Source organism: Phalacrocorax aristotelis, chromosome 1 (genome assembly GCF_949628215.1).
Source record: "Phalacrocorax aristotelis chromosome 1, bGulAri2.1, whole genome shotgun sequence".
In the NCBI taxonomy this organism is placed as follows: domain Eukaryota; kingdom Metazoa; phylum Chordata; class Aves; order Suliformes; family Phalacrocoracidae; genus Phalacrocorax; species Phalacrocorax aristotelis.
This window is the reverse complement of record NC_134276.1, coordinates 90811239-90828442: the sequence shown is the minus strand read 5'-3', so window position 1 is coordinate 90828442 and position 17204 is coordinate 90811239. Positions and strand designations below refer to the sequence as shown.

The 17204-nt window shown below is 36.5% G+C and overlaps 1 protein-coding gene and 1 long non-coding RNA gene across 2 annotated transcripts in view; both read right to left on the bottom strand.

The window, feature by feature from the left end:
* The window catches only part of IL1RAPL1 (interleukin 1 receptor accessory protein like 1), a 770634-nt gene that overhangs the window by 459941 nt on the left and 293489 nt on the right, over positions 1 to 17204 (bottom strand). The gene's annotated exons all lie outside the window — the stretch shown is intronic.
* On the bottom strand, positions 2452 to 9656 carry LOC142059113 (uncharacterized). Its single transcript, XR_012661211.1, has 2 exons — positions 4986 to 9656; positions 2452 to 4156 (listed from the first exon to the last, which is right to left on the bottom strand). It is a non-coding gene; the product is annotated as an uncharacterized LOC142059113 (long non-coding RNA).

The following is a 17204-nucleotide window of genomic DNA, read 5'->3' as shown; positions in this document are numbered from 1 at the left end:
CACCCAGAAGCCCGTGGGCTGCTTCTAAAATTCGCCTTAATATTAATTTGTCCCCTTACTCTGCTGTAGATAGCTAAGAAATAGGAAAAGCAAAGCTCTGTAGTTTAGTTTTTTGCTTGTTTTGGTTTGGGTTTGTTTGGTTTTTTAGCCTGCCATACCTCCTTGAGCTTTTAGAGCAAATAATTCCAAAGCCAAAGTGAGGACCTTTGTCTACTTCTAATACTTTGAAGCACCGACCTTAATAAATCCACAATAGAATAAATGCAGATGTTATAAAATAAGCTATTATTACTGTAATCTCACACACACACAAAAAGATTCCCATATATATTCCTAATAAAATCCAAAGCTCAAAAATAACAACATTATATTCCTGCTTAGAAAATTGGACAGAGATATATCAAGTTGAGAGTCCTGTGGCAAAAGTTACTTATTTCTCTGATCCTGAGAGGATAAGACTACCCAAAAAAAAGCAAAAATAGACATTAGAAAATATTCATAGTAGCTGATTACAGGTTTTATTTTTTTTTGTATACTATTAAGAGTTAAGGGTGCAAACAGAATTTTTTTTAGGAAAACTTATACTCTGAAGAGAGCTGATGTCATTCTGTTAAAACAGTAGAGGATAATCAGGCCAACATCCCACTTGGTAGTAAGCCACTTAGAGGTGTCAACAAATATGTCTATCCTGTTAGGAAAATTGCTTTGAACAACTGCAGTCCTGAGATACAGAGAACAATCTCTCTGGACTAAGCTGCTTTTAAAGATCCAGAAGTCATCTACACACCAGCACATCTAAGTGAAGAGTGAGTAAAGACATATTGGACAAGCTTCTATTTAGTAGTATAGCTTTAAAAGACAGATGCTGAAGGATGAAGATAAACAACAGCTGCTGGTTTTGCAGACTGATACTAAAATGCTTTAAGCAGAAGAAATAGAAATACATTGTGCTGGTCTGTCTGTGCAGTCGAATAGGGAAAAAAACCCTGCACATCCAGAAGTTCCTGCTTCTGGAGGAGCAACATAAAATTTCAGCATGGCTCAAATCAGTCAATGACTGCAACAGTAATCACAACTGGTAAAGCATTTTGAGAGTGTTTATCTGAGGAATTCTAATCAAAATAATAAATTAGGGTAGCTTTTTAAATTTATATCTTCTCCTGATGGAACAAAAGCAAACTGTATGTATGTTACCTGTTGGAGAAGAGTAACAAAGTAGAAGTAGGAGAAAGGGACAGAGAGAAAGAGGGGTAAAATGAACAGTTACGGGTTTGCTTTAGTAACAGCCTGAAGTTTACCTCCCTCCATCCTCTGTGTTCAGTCCATAAGTTTTTGCAATAGCCAGATGATAAACTGCATTTCATTTTGCTTTATTCTGTTCCAGTAATCTGGCCTATTTAGTCGTCACAGTAAGAAAACACCAGTCCATCATTCAGAAGCCACTGAAATTATTCTATTTGTGTAATTACAGAATCACACAGAGAAAAAAAATCTAAAAATAAGACCAACCATCATGACTTTATTGTGATAATTCAGAATAATGTATTTAAACTAATCTGCTGGAATACCTTCTTGGGTTTTATTATGCTGGAGTTTAGAATGTCAAGATTTTCCATGTTTCTTGAACAACTAGTAAAATAAAAAAATTCTTTTGTAAAACTCTGCAAATCAAATTAAGAACTCAGGAAAAAATTTTAATGTTATTTCATATTGTTTTGCTTTATGCATTTTTTAAATAAAAATAGATTCTAAGTGCAATGCTTTATAGTTTTTATAATAATAAATAATAAGTCAGGCTTCCAAGACAAACCAAAAATTGGCAGTTGCTATTGAAAGCAGTCATTATCTTATTCCGAACTTTAACAGGTAGTTTACCATTCCTAAGGCCAAGAAACTTAAAAAACATTCTTTCTCTTGTATAAGATTATTTTTATCTACGTAGTTTACACAAGTTCTTTACACCTTTATAGCTTTTAAGTATGGAAAAAATTTTAGATGAGATAAGCAGAACCTATTTTCAAGGTACAATATGAAAGCTAAGCGTTCAATGCCTATCATGCTTTTGCTTTCTTTAAATTCAGTGAGCAAACCCCATATGATCTTTTTGTACCAATAAAACTGTATATGTGTCTCTATCCTTTGATGATTTGTATCAATAGGCAAATAAGCAGGTACTATTTCTGTATATATAAAGGTTCTATGGACCAATCTCAATCAAAATGCAAGACCACAAAAATGGCATGTGTGGAGTGTGTTAATGTTGCGATTTTTTTTTTCTGTACTTGAAAGCATCTCTTAGAAAACAATAAAAAAAATTATTTCTCTAAACACAGCTATATACTAAGTTCTGTTCCATATACAAAAAGTCAGGAAGGTATAGCAGTGAGGAAATCTTTAGCCAAAAGAGATGAAGCTTCTTGCTCTGATAAACAACAAAGAAAAAAAAGAAACAATGTTTCAGAAACAATTTATTGGAAAAAAAAAAAGCTTTCTTTACAAAGGTTTGTACATAAACAATGATGAATATGTAATTCTTTCAATTTTTGTAGATTTCCTATATTTTCAGGCTGACAAAATTCCTTTGACATAGTGAAGAATGAGCATCAGAAAATTACACTGAATTACTTAAATTTTTTAAGATTCTAGCCAGCTAATCAGTACAATGATGCCAATATTAATACAGAGTCAGGCTGACTTTCTCCCTTGGAAAGAATAGACTGAGTGCTAAGATGTATCTAAGCCACCTTAACAATGCACAAACCTAATCCAGGTCTTAATGGCATTTAGACACAATGGTCCCGGAGGACCTACAGCACAAAAAAAGCTTATCAATGTTTAACAGACCTCAGTACAATGTTGAATATAGGATTAGAGACAAACAGGAACACACATCACAAGATCCTTAGGGTTTCTGGCCACCAGCAGGTAAATTTGTCTGTAATTGGTGCATATGGAACAAAACAGAAATATAAAACATGTTTATTCTCCTCATTTGTCTTTCTCTTTTCTGTAATCGAAAAGAAAATTTCTTCTACAAATTATTTCATTCTTCACTCATTTTTCACACATTTCAGCAATATGGGTGTCAGGCAAGAGTGGACAATGGCAGAACACTTCTTGCTTTAGGAAAAAAAAATGATTTGTCATTGTTCAGGCTCGATTTCAAAGTAGCATTTATTAAAGGCTCTCTTTAATAAAGGTATTTTCAGTATAGCTGTATAGTACAAAGCAGAAGATTATGCCTTTGACAGCTAAGAATGTATTTTCAAAAGATATAGGACTCTCGAAAAAACTAATAAAGCTGAATGAAGCTATTTGCTTCAAAAAAAAAAAGTTGTAAAGTAGTTTTTGGTTTATTTGTAGCACTTTGCAAATGCTCTACGCTATGTTGTCCTGCCCCTAACTGTGCCAAAACTAGGTTTTATTTTTGTATTTGAAATTGAAACACAAAAAGTTATGTGTTTCTTTCATTAAATATAGCCAGTCTATGTAGATTTCCTAAATGCAGATCTACATACTTAGTATTTGACACTTACAAAAGGATATGATCGCAAAGCAGAAAGAGTTCAAGAAGTAAAAAGGTTGAAATTACAGCAGAATTATTTCAAACTCGAATGATATCTGGAGGGCAATATGATAATAAAATAAATTTCTGAACACAAGAGAGGGGACTGAAGTTCCAGGAAATTTGCTTAATTCTCTTAATATAAATATTTTTTCTCTTTAGGCTTTATACACTTTCCACTTTTGGCAGGAGGCAAAAGTGCTGCCTTTGCTGTAAAAAGCATTTCTACAGTGTTTCAAACTTGACCCTAAGGGGGGAACACTATAGATCACATCAATTGTTCCTCCTAACATTTTAGGATAGTTTTGAAAACTTCATCGACCTGCAACATTTGGGCATAATTAGTTGAATCTCTAAGCTTTGGATCAATAGTCTGAACTGCCATGCATTTGAGATTTGTTAAATCATTGTCTTAAAATGCCATAAAAACTCTGAAGTTCCTGGTAAATAATTTATCCAAAGTACCTTCAGCAAGTCACAGTATAGTAAGTCTTATTGTCTTGACAGCATTGCATGAAACATATTTTGATTCAGCTGAACTGTTCTAAAGGACATCTCAGAAGCCTGGAGGTTTCTCCTTCCCACTCTTCTCTGTTTGAGAAAGAGATGATCTGTGTTAGGTTCAATTTTTGAGAGTGACTTTTAACATATTCCTGTTTGCATATTTTAAAACAGAAATTCTATGTTAAAGGCAAAGCTAAACATTTATTTTACTAATGCAATTAAGTATCTTAGAGTGAAGAAACTTAGGAAGTACATCAGTGCTTATCCTTTTATCTCTTCAAGGTTACTGTCAAGTATTATAATTATCAAACTGGAAACCTATTTAGGAAAAAAAAATCTTTTCACAAAATGAAGATTTAAGATTTCACTTAACATCTCCCTTTTTAATCTTTTCTTGGATTATTCCTTTACATTGGTTGCCTGTTTAAAAAACCTGAACTGTTGGATATAATTTAATTTTAATTTGAGAAATCACTCAAAAGCATTTCTATTTATTTTAGTTAGGCTTAGGAAGACTGGGCATTTTTGGTTATTATGTTTGGCTGCAGGCCAGAAGAACAGGCAAGAATATTCTCTGTTGATAAACATGAAGAATTTTTCAAACTAGCTTAATCCCTTATAAGTTTTGAATTTTTTGAAGTCTGTATGTTCATCATTAAGCACTTAACTAATCTTACTAACCTTATTCTTAAGAGTCTAAATTCCAGATAGAGGATGCCAGCCAAATACTAAAATCCTGTTTATAACAGGAGATAGTCTAATAAATCACTGACATGCTATTGAAAATATTGCCCTGATGAATAGGTTTAAAAGGAATTTTCTCCTATGGGCACAGTATGCAGAATTATCGACTACAAGATTTTTCTCTTTCTTCAAAAGAATCACCTCTGACTCCTGTTCCAGTTTTTTCACTTACATCTCCTTGGAAGTGAAGGTATTTGAGATCTTTTTGATACATAGAATAATTTATGTGAGAAGATCAACTGGATGTCAGAATATCATCTGGTACAGCCTCCTCTCAAGGCAGAGCTCATTTCAAGGTAGAACAGGTTGCTTTCAGCTTGTCCAGTTGAGACTTGAGTAAGTCCAAGAATGGAGATTTCACAAGCCTTTTGGGACAACGGAGGGACAATTTAATGTATTACTACATTAGAAACGATCTACATTAGTCAAACAGTCCCCTTATGCCATGATTAGTGGAAGTGCTTCTGCATCATCACATCTTAGATTATAGTTTGAACCCAGACAATGATCACTAAACTTTCAACTATTTCAAATTATCGGCTGTGTTCCAAGAACTGTACTTAAACTCTTCTTCATATTCCTTAGTGCCTAAGCCTATTCCGGTCATTTCATTCCAGAGTTATCTCACTGAAACAACAGTATCAGCTTTATACATAAAAGAAGCTCATGCCCTGCCCTTTCTGAAGCCCAGATCTATGGGCGCTTATCTTAACCTACACACAAAGAACCTACACAAAGAGAACTTAGTCTATAAAACTTTAATGTATAAGGGCATCTAATTCCCTTAAGCAATGAATATATGTTCGGAACTATTACTAACCATATTCTTATAAATTTAGTATTCACATACGCAATTTCATTGGCTCTTATTTGGACGGAAAATGTCCCATACTGATTTAAGCTATGTATTCACAGGTAGAGAATGATCAAGTCAAACTTCTGATATTTTTTACAGAAATGTATTTTCTTCCTTCCATCTGTAATGCCAATACAATGTTGATAACACTAGTATATATGGATCAGATATGGTAAAAAATATGCATTTGTTGTATATTCTGAAATGGTTTACTGATGGCTTTATTAAGAATGACTGCTGTTCTCAGGAGGTGTGTTTTTAAAAAAAATAAAAATTGAATTTTTTATTTCACCTTTTATTGCTATGTCACTTTACATAGTATTAGTTATAAAACTATTTAATGCAAGACGAATATTGCTAGTCCCACAGCCATGATGTAAAGCATTGGGTCTGGTAAAAACCTGCAACTTCATTACAAATTAATTACTGTTCATGAAATATGCTGGATTGATAGAACCTGGAAGCCAGTTTTTATGTTTATCAAACGAAGACCTTTCACAACAGCTGTTAACAGGCCTGTAGTCTTATACATTTAGTCTGCAAGCCACGTACCAGAGATTCAATTCTGTCTCCAACTTCCACGCATAAGGTACAAAAGATGGTTCATCTAAAACCTTATGGTCCACTAATAAGAATACCACAAGGACACTGAATAGAAACATCTGTGATGATGGTTTTTATAGCATGCATCAGGAAAATACTGGATTTCAAATGATGATAGGATTGCAATCAGATAGTAGCAACATTCAATTATAATTTACAATGCATCTGAACACGATTTAATATGTGAAGTCCCTTAACATATTTTAAATAGAGTTTCTTAACTCTGTTTATTCAATCCACTTTAGAGATTTCAGGAATTTAATTTAAAAAAAAAAAAAAAACAAACAAAAAACTCTCAGTATAATTCTGCACATAGCTCTATTGCACTAAACACTGCAATGTACATAGGATGGAGAGATATTACACATAAAAGTATAAAAGAATACATTAACAATAAAAAGTGAATGTTATCATTATTGTGTGACCTTTTGCCCTAAGAATTTGCATAAATTATCTTCATATAATTTTAATACTTGGAGGAATATACTCCCATCATAGAACAATAGAGTGAAGAAAAAGCCCAAGAGAATGTGTTTTAGTCATTTGAGTTAGAGGGTGGAGTGAAGGGAAGAGGAAAGCTAGACTACTTTTTAATGTCTTCTGGGCTTAATTGAGTCTCATAAACAGAAATACTTTTGAAATTTTTCTTTCTAAAAACTTATGATCCAAGTAGAAAACCAAAACAAATATGTTTTGCTAAAAATTAAAGACACTTACACAGGGTCCTTTCTTAACATTGGGAAAAAAACCCTTTGTGGGTAAAGTTTATCAATTATTTGTGACCTATAAATGAGGAGAAATCATTGGTCATAATGGCTGTCAACATGTTTCAAACCTGGCCCAAAAAGATGCCATTTGGGAATGCAGGAATATCTTTGTTCTAACTTTCTAAAAGGAAAAAGAAAGAATAAGCACAGTGCCTGGAAAGGCATCTTCTCACATCTACTGCCATTCAAGATTATCCGTTCTCTTGGACCAGTTTTTGACCTGATGAAAAGAAGAGATGAGGACTCAGACAAACTGTATGAATTCCTCAGCGTTGATATTGCTTGTGGCATGCACAGTCTAGAGTTTCTTCATTACAGCACTTGCATGCTGTGATAGAGATGGAAGGAATAATTAGGAACATCTAGTTTGGTTTTCACTCTTCAGTTTTGAGGGATACCTAGTTTAAATATAGAAACATAGACACATAGAAATATAGTACATGTGTGCAGACACGCACACATGCAAACACACACATACAAACATCCATCCATAATATGAAATAGTGCGACAAAAGGTTTTAATTACTACTGTGCTGAATACAGGTTACATTTTCAGCGTTCCTGTACTTCTTCAATATCCCTGTTGCTTCATTTATCCATCTTTGTAAAAGTATATTATGTACTGGAAAAAAAAAAAAAAGAAAAAAAAAAGGCATTTTCCTGCACTCCTTCTGAAAGCTTATAGACCACCATTGGTCCAGAAATCGCAACCCAGTAAACATTGCTCTACACAGTTTGATGAAAGTAGTTCAGTTCTTTTCCTCTATGAAGCCAGTACTGCGCTATTTATATACATCCTTCATAACAAATATTTCAGTTGCCATTGCTGAATGGTATTTCTATGGTTTAATCCAAAATGTAATCCTACCAAAGTGCTTGGAAACAGAATTATTATGCAAGACCTGCATTATGCAAGACCTGCATTTGAAAGACATTTTGAAAATGTCTTTTGAAGTTTACAGACAAATGCTGAGTGACTACCACTTAATTTCCAGGAAATATAGAAATTCTGGTACTATGTCTATGAAAACAGAGCTAAATGGCTACAGTGAACTATGCTGGGTTTAACTGGTACTTCATTTGATAACAAGTTTATAATAATTGCAGATATTCTGAGCAAAGACATTCATGAAGTGTATAAACGTGAGTCTCTTCCTCTCTCCTTTTTTCTCTATGCTGTTCATCATCTTCTTAGATCAGGAACCTAACTGTTAGCTCACATGTCTTTTAAGAACTTGACTATATAAAAATTTATATTAGTAATGATATTACAGTGTCTGTACTTCCCTGTCTGCACGCTACCCATGTCCAGAGCCACTGGCACAGTACAGAGGAGGACTTGTAGGTTGATTAAAGAACCGGAAAATACTATTATATGAAAGAAGACTAATAATGTGGCTAGAAGGCTAATGTGTGGCTAGGTTAGGCTATGAAACCAATGGGGAAAGATGGCAGGGACTGGAAATGATGGAGAAAGGCTGAAGACCCAATAAATGCCGAACGCTCCGTCCTCCCAGGTCCTCAGGGAACTCGTCACTTCATCAGAATGCCCACAGCACTTTGTAGAACTGAGCAAGTAAATATAAATGCCTTCTGAAATAAAAATAGGGTGACCACTGAGCTCTGAAAAGGAAGACTAACATAAACTATAATAACCTCTTTATCGTTTGACAATGTCCCTTTTAGATGACCATCTAGTGAAAAGCCACTGAAAGTTGCATGCTGCTGAGCTAAAAGGTATTGTGCTAGTTTTGGCTGCGATAGACTAAATTTTCTTCAGAGAAGCTAGTGTGAGGCTATGTCTTGGTTTTGTGCTGGGAATAGTGTTGATAACACAGGGATGTTTTCATTACTGCTGAGCAGTGCTTACACAGAGTCAAGTCCTTTTCTGGCCCTCACCCCACCCCACCAGTGAGCAGGCTGGGGGGGCACAAGAGGCTGGGAGGGGACACAGTTGGGACAGCTGACCCCCAACTGACCAAAGGGATATCCCACAGCATATGATGTTGTGCTCAGTATATAATGCTGGGGGAAGAAGAAGGAAAGGGGGGACGTTCAGAGTGATGGTGTTTGTCTTCCCAAGTAACCACTACATGTGGTGGAGCCCTGCTTTCCTGGAGGTGGCTGAGCACCTGCCTGCCCATGGGAAGCAGTGAATGAATTCTGGGCTTTGCTTTGCTTGTGCGCACAGCTTTTGCTTGAGCTATTAAACTGCCTTAATCTCAACCCATGACTTTTCTCACTTTTACTCTTCTGCTTCTCTCCCCCATCCCACTGGGGTGGGTAGTGTGCAAGTGGCTGTGTGGTGCTTGGTGCCAGCTGGGGTTAAATAATAACAGGGATCGAGGTCAAATTGATACGGAAGAAAAGAAGAAGAAACAAAATCCTAAAATCAATCAGTGCAGTCTAGAACCAGGGGAAGAAAAGGAATCCCACATAAAACAATCTGTGAACAAAATAATGCGTTTTACTTGTTCCACTGATGTCAATAACTATCATTTTATGAGCTCAATTTTTTTTTTTTTGCTTTTGGTGGGGTTTTTTTATTCTTAAAAAAAAAAAAACCCAAACACAGAAACTGAAACTATGAGAATCTGAGTCTCTATTTTCAAGGCTAAATTTTTATAGCTTTGGGTAAAAGTTTGAAATAAAGAAAACATAAATCCTAGAAGCTCAAAACAATGTCCAACACAAAGAGTATGAACAATATTACTTAAAATTTTAATAGTTTAAGATCAATTTTATGATAATTAGTTTAAAAATTACTAGTTTGTGATTTTTGGACAGGTTTTTTTTTCATCCTTGACGAAGAAGCGCTTTCTCAAACATGGCAGAAATGGAAAAGACACCTCAAAAAAAAAACTCATGGAAGCATCTGTATCTGATAAGCAAGATGGCAGGCAGACTTTTTGTAGTAAAATGGTCTGAACATAATTTTTTTCATAAGCAATGAATTTTATTTCTACAGCATCACACAGGTCTTCTCTCAGGAAAATATACTTGCATGTATACTGTTCAGCATTATTATTAATGATCTGGTTGATGAGACAGAGAACACTCTTGGTGAGTTTACAGATGATAGAAATCTGGCAAGAGTGGGTGTTGCATCCAGTCGGTGTGCTGCTATTTAGGGGGACCTCAACAGGCTGGAGAAATGGGCCAACAAGAGCTTCATGAAGCTCAACAAAGGGAAATGTGAAATCCTGAACATGGAAGGAATAACGCCAGGTCCAGCTGCCCATCTGGAAAGCAGCTTGGCAGGAAAGGCCCTGGGTGTCCTGGTGGACACCAAGTCGGACATGAGCCAGCAGTGTGCCCTTGTGGCAAAGAAGGCTAATGGTATCCCAGGCTGCATTAGGCAGAGTGCCAACACCACATTGAGGGAGGTGATCCTTCTTCGCTACTCAGCACTGGCAAGACACATCTGGAGTGCTGGGTCTACTGCTGGGCTCCCCAGTACAAAAGAGACAAGGACATATGGGACTGAGTCCCATGAAGGGATACATGGACTGGAGCATCTCACATACAAGGAGGGGCTGAGGGAGCTGGGACTGCTCAGCCTGGAGAAGAGAAGGCTCAAGGGGATCATAAGTACCTGATGGGAGGAGTAAAGAGGCTCAAGCCAGACTCCTCTCAGTGGTGCCCAGTGACAGGACAAGAGGCAATGGCCATAAACTGAAACATAGGAAATTCCATTTAAACATACGAAAACACTTTTTTACTGTCAGGTGGTCCAACATTGGAGCAGGTTGCCCAGAGAGGCTGTGGAGTCTTCATCCCTGGAGATATTCAAACCTCCGCTGGACATGGCCCTGAGCAATCTGCTCTCCCTGGCTCTTCCCTGTGCAGGGGGTTGGACCAGATGATCTCTGGAGGTGCTTTCCTGCCTCAGCCAATCCGTGAGTCTGTGATTCTGTGTTTTAATGAACAAGGTATACAACTCTTAAATTTCTTTTCCAGAGGACTAATTGTATCTCTAAATTGCTATCTCTTCTTCCATGCTTCCCTCTCATTAAACATCAGTATGTCGTATGTTTCTGTATTGCTGACAACAAATTTCTACCTACCTAATGCAGACAGATCTGCCTATGTCCAGATAACCAAATCTGCTAAGCAGTGGCAGCTCCACAGCAACTACGTTCTTCCTGTTTTCTATCATAAAAATTAATTCTGATGACTTATTATCTAGAAGAACATGAAATTAATCTTTTCAACCCTCTTTCCTTTACGCCTGTGTTTCAGTATTTTGACACTATGTCTTCAGTGGTCACTGGCAATGTAAGTGCACATAGTAGAGGGAATGCTCAGGTAGGCACTAAGGGAGGCTTATATGGACATGAGTCTGATCTTTCTCAACACATTTAGTTGCTAGTGTAATACGAGCACACAATGAGTTATTGTTCCTCTAAGGAGTTGTAATATAAAAAAAAGAGTTTGGAAGAAGAAAACCTTTATACTTTTAGAGAAATTTTTGAATACCTAAACAATTAAAAATAGTTTACAATCAATTCACAGCTAGAGAGAAGAAATAAATATATGCACACACACACACACACATATAAATATATGTGTGTAAAATATAACAAAGATATGGAAAACTCTTGGAAGTGTAATTGGGAATTTGAGCACCACAGCTGGTGGAAGAGTTGAAAGAGATTTTTATTGTAGCATCACGTTCTGGTATTTCTGGTTTTTTTTTGTTTGGTTGTAGTTTTTTGTTGTTGTTGTTGTTTTTTCTTTATTTGAATATGGTATGATTATGAAGCACTTTATTCAAGATTTAAGCTAGGTTGTTTTGTGTCCATCTGACTGATATGGGTAGCCAGGATGCTAGGCTTGAGAGCAGAGGTGTTATTCCCAGAGGAGGAGGTGAACCTAGCTTGATCTGACTAAAGACTTCATGCTGACTTGGACAATGGCAAGGTATGTTGCTCGTGTGGACATGGTCCAAGTCTCAGATCAATATGAATTATCTTGTCCATGTACCCGTTAAAATAAAATCACCTTGTCCAACATTTGGAAACAGCTGTTGCAAGCGAACAAGTGAGGTTTGAATGTCTGTCTTCTGCAACAAGCTCTAAAATCCGAGAAAGGAAAAGGACAACCTAGCCACTGTGTATGAGGCAAACATAGAGACAAGTTGTGAGAAACCCAGGTTAGTCAGGACATGATGATTCCAACTAGTATGAAGCTGTTCATAAGTTTACCTGATTGAAGAACTGCTCACAGCTTGTCAGAACTTCAGAGCTCTGTAACAGAATTGAAATGAATATGTAGCAGCTTTCATTACACAGAAGCAAAAAATAATTGACATCGACCACCTGCTGAGAGAACATCAGCACTAATGTAATGAACTTCAATTTGCAGAAGACAAAAAATGCTTCGTCACAGTGATGAACAGATACTACTATGCACTTGACTTCCGAACGTGCCATGAAGAGCTGGAGTCCTTGAAAAGAGCACAGAAGGAAAATATGCTCCTTGGTAGTTTTACAGAGCTAGCTACCCTGGCAGCTGAGGTCTGTGTGCCTCCTTATATACCTGTTATGAATATCCCTAAATCCATATTCTAAATGTTTTATGCATATAAACATGAGTGTGTATAAATACCCATACATATGCCTACAGTCATATACGTGTGCATATACACACATACACTTGTATATTGACACACAAACTTATGTAGTCACAGTATACATTCATCCAAGAGGGCAAGCTAGAAAGCACAATGAATGGTCATGAAGAATCATCAAAAAGAGTTCATGGTTCCTAGAAAATCCTTGAAGAAGAACCACAATATACATGAAAATTTTCAAAATAGATGAATACAATTATGTGGCAATCTCCAAGTGCATGAGGAGTTCCAGTAATAAACATAAAAAGAGAAAAATAACATCAATGTTTGAAAAACTTGGTATGCCCTGGTAAAGGAGGGAAGAATCATGAGGAAGAGTGCATTCTGTATATCTCCCAAGAACCACCAACCAAATGCAAAACTAACAAACTTACAAATCATTCTGTGGAAGATATCGAAAGAAATTGCTCCAGAGCATAAAAGGCCACTAAATTGTTTAAAAGTCAGTCATTCCTTAAACCAATGGCAATTAGAAGAGAGAAAGTATTTCAATATTTGTCTACAGAGGTCTACGGGCTAAATTCTTTAGAACTGTAGATGATGCTGATAAATAAATCCAAGTCACAGGAGCATCGCCTTTAAACCAAATAAGGATTTGACCCACTAATGCTGAAAATGTCTCACTGGGGATAAATCTGGATAATTATACTTGCTAAAACCAGTGGATTACAGTCTGTGTCCTTAACAGTGTATTCTCAAAAAAAGCATCCCTGCAGTTCTGACTCTGGGCTCTAATGCACAAGATGCTAAGAGCCACCAGCATTCTGGTAAGCACTTCTAAAAAAGATTTGGTCTGAAGCAGCATGACAAAATTTTATTTTTATTTTATTATATACCAGTGGGTTTTTTCCTTCATCTGACGTGTTTCTTACTCAAGCTGTGTTGCTTATTCTGCTCTACGCATTGAAGCACATCACAGCAGAGACCCTTTTTTAACAGGAATTTCATACAGATGTGTTCTGTCCTTGTACAAATGCAGGTGAGAGCAGAATTTGTATGCGTTTCTTCACTGACAAGGAAGTTTATACAATTTTTGGTATTCTGTGCACACAATGTTCATTTACAAGTTGGATATGGTTTTTTTTTCTCTGCACTCCATATGGAAGAACTAAGTCCAGAGATTTGTGTCTTTGGTGGTATCACAGGATACTTTGAAAACTAGAGAACACAGATAAGGCTAATGAAGGTACATTACATAAGAATGTACTCTTAAAATAATAACAACAGCATGTAATCAAAACTGAAGACAGTCACCTCTGAGCATAGGGGTTTTCTAACAGAAAAAAAAATCACAGTTTAGAATTATATGAGCACTAATATTCTAAGTGACACCATACAGATGGTCAAGAGAGACGCACCTTATTTATGGGAGAGTAGTGGTGTCCTTCACAAGCATACCCAATTCTGTATGGCAATGAGATTTGGGAATGGCATTTGTTCAAATTCCCATATTATCTAATATTCAAGATAAATTACAGAATTAAAAATATGTGATGCGGCAGTTAGGTGAATATCTATGTAGAAATAAGCTGACCATTCCATGAATCCACACAGCTTTATAAAAGGAGTCAATAGTCTCAAAAGTTCAACCCAGAATTGGACTGCTCCACCCTGCCCTAACCTGTCTCCTAAGTTATTTTGAACTTTCATTATTATAAGGACACCAAATTTAATTAACTGCAGATTAATCTACAAGAGGTATGAAGATACTTTGCAGGGCTCTGGAAGAACATGTTTTGAAATATATATATATATGAGTATATAAACAGCTGAATATTCAAACGCAATAGGAAAAAAAAAAATCTTTTCCAATTTTCCAGTTCAGACAGAAGGAAGGTATTCAGGTTTGGAAGCTGTGTATTATACATGTATTTCCAGAATAAGAGAAACAGAACTGATGGTCTTTTAATTAAAAAAATAATCTATATTCCTTACAAATACAACCCTAAGTGTCTCATGTTGTTCTGAATGTAGACATGTTGCCGTGTAAAGCTAGGACTACATTTTGCATGGTACTCCCTCCTATTCATTAGTCACACTGGGCATTTTGAAGTAATGGTAGCCATGTCAATCCCCTTTTCCTGCCACAAAAGTTGCAGCGTGCCTGTTTTAAATGTTGTCACACTGCGCAAAAAAGAAACCCCATATTAAAAAAAAATCCTTCCTTGAATCCTGTAATTCACATCTGTCCCATGGAAAATGGTAAATTATCTCCCAGTGGCTTTAAATTCAAACTAGAGGGTTTTTTGAAAACGCATGCTGGTGTCGTGGTTCAGCCCCAGTTGGCAACTAAACGCCACACAGCCGCTCACTCTCTCCCCCACCCCTGTGGGATGGGGGAGAGAATCGTAAGAGAAAAAGCAAAAGAAGAAACAACTTGTGGGTTGAGATAAGAACAGTTTAATAATTAAAATAAAGTAATAATGATAATAATAATGATTATGATAAGAATAACAATCATGATAATATAATAAAAAGGGAAAGGGAAAGTGGGGAAAAACCCAGAAACACAAACAGTACAACCGCTCACCACCCGCTGACCGACGCTGCTGGTCCCCGAGCTGCGATTGCTGCCTCCCTCCCCCGGCCAGCCCCTCCCAGGTAACATACTGGGCATGACGTTACATGATATGGAATATCCCTTTGGCCAGTTTGAATCCGCTCTCTCAGCTGTGCCCCCTCCCCTCCCGGCTTCTTGTGCACCCGCCAGAGCATGGGAAGCTGGAAAAGTCCTTGGCTAGTACAAGCCCTACCCAGCAACAACTAAAACATTGGTGTGTTATCAACATTGTTTTCATACTAAGTCCAAAGCACAGCACTCTGCCAGCTGCAGTGAAGAAAATTAACTCTATCCCAGCTAAAACCATGAGTCCTCCTGTAGTCATACAAAATTTAAAGGATTCTCTGGAGTATCTTGATATAGGGTTTATAGGCAGTTAGATGAAGTGACCTAATGGTCTTTTCTGGACTTTGCTCTCTAAGACTATGAATACTATAAAACAATTTTAAAAGTCAACAGAGAAGTCAAGATGATTTCAGACACTTTGAATCTGATTCATAGTACAGCCCCAAATACATCCCAGCTATCAATATCTATTTGATTTTTCTGGCGGAAGAAGTTTAAGTAAAGGACAGTTGAGTAGTTTGACTGAAGAAACCATGCTGCACTAGGATGATCACTGGTCTCAGGTCTTTAATCAGATAATCAGATTAGTGGCTTTAGTGTATCTATCACACCATCTCTGTGATTTACAAAGATATCGTCCCCATTTTTAGTTGGCAAGCAGGTGCTATATGATTTAGTGAACAGAGAACAGAGATTTACTCAAAATGGAACAGGAAACGGAACTGTTCCAATTTTTATTTGTTTGTTGAAAATATTTTGTATTTTGTATTTTCAGTTGTTAGACTGGCATTTTTAATTTAAAGAAATGGTGTCAGTGATCTGCAATTGCAGTCTGCAGTTGTCTTCTCCATTCCACACATAGAAAGTATTTATCATCATAATAATAAATGTAAAGTGTATTCTTATAACAAAGCTGTGTGAAAATAGAGGAAACAACAAACGTGACATTGAGCAAACAAATTATTGAAGAACACCTGCAAATCTTGCATCAAGGGTATGAAATCTAACATTATATAACTGTATAAGGTATAAAGTGACTTGCAAGTACAGTCAGTTGGCTTTTTGATATGCATTATCATGTATTTTCAGCTGGAATTAAATTCTCATGTACTGTAGACAGGAAGTGCTGTGCATATACTGGAACATCTGCCATCTTATAGGAACTGCTATGCTAGAGCAGGCCTGTGATTACTTCAGCACTCTGTCTTTAAAACTGGACAGGGCCACATACATCAGAGAAAGATGCAACATACCCATGGTGGAAAATGATGGAGTAATCTGCCTCCTTAAAATATATCTTTGTGCTCTCGTCAGTTAAAGATTACTTTGTGCCCTGAAGAGCAATGGTAATGACTTGAAGGATGAAGGACTGAAGCTTCTTGTTGCAGGCTGTAAAGTGTGACAAATATAAAAAGAAACATACTCTCCAAGTGGGTTGTTGTGAATATGCCTGCTACAGTACTCTCTGAAACATATTATCTTCAACAGGTTCAGAGAGAAAACACTAGACGAGATGGACTACTAGTCTGGTCTTGTCTGCATTCTGTTTCATTCAAAAGATGGATAAATACTTACTATCCTTCTGTTATTTTACTATAAGACTTTATACTTATAAGGGTAGCCAACAGTGGTGAGGATTAATATTTTGTAGACTGTTATCTCCTAGGAACAGGGATAAGATATGCGACGTTGCTTTACTGACCAGCACTAAAAACTTGCCAATGGCAGTGTTCCGCCATTGGCAGCACTGAACAGAAATGCTTCTGCTTATTTTTTAATGCAGAAGCACATATTCAAACCTTAAATGAACAAGAAGAATTTTTATTAAATGAGTAGTCAGAATGTTGAAGAAAGTGTCAAAAGGTGCAGAAGAGTGACATGATAATACTTGATAGAATGATAGA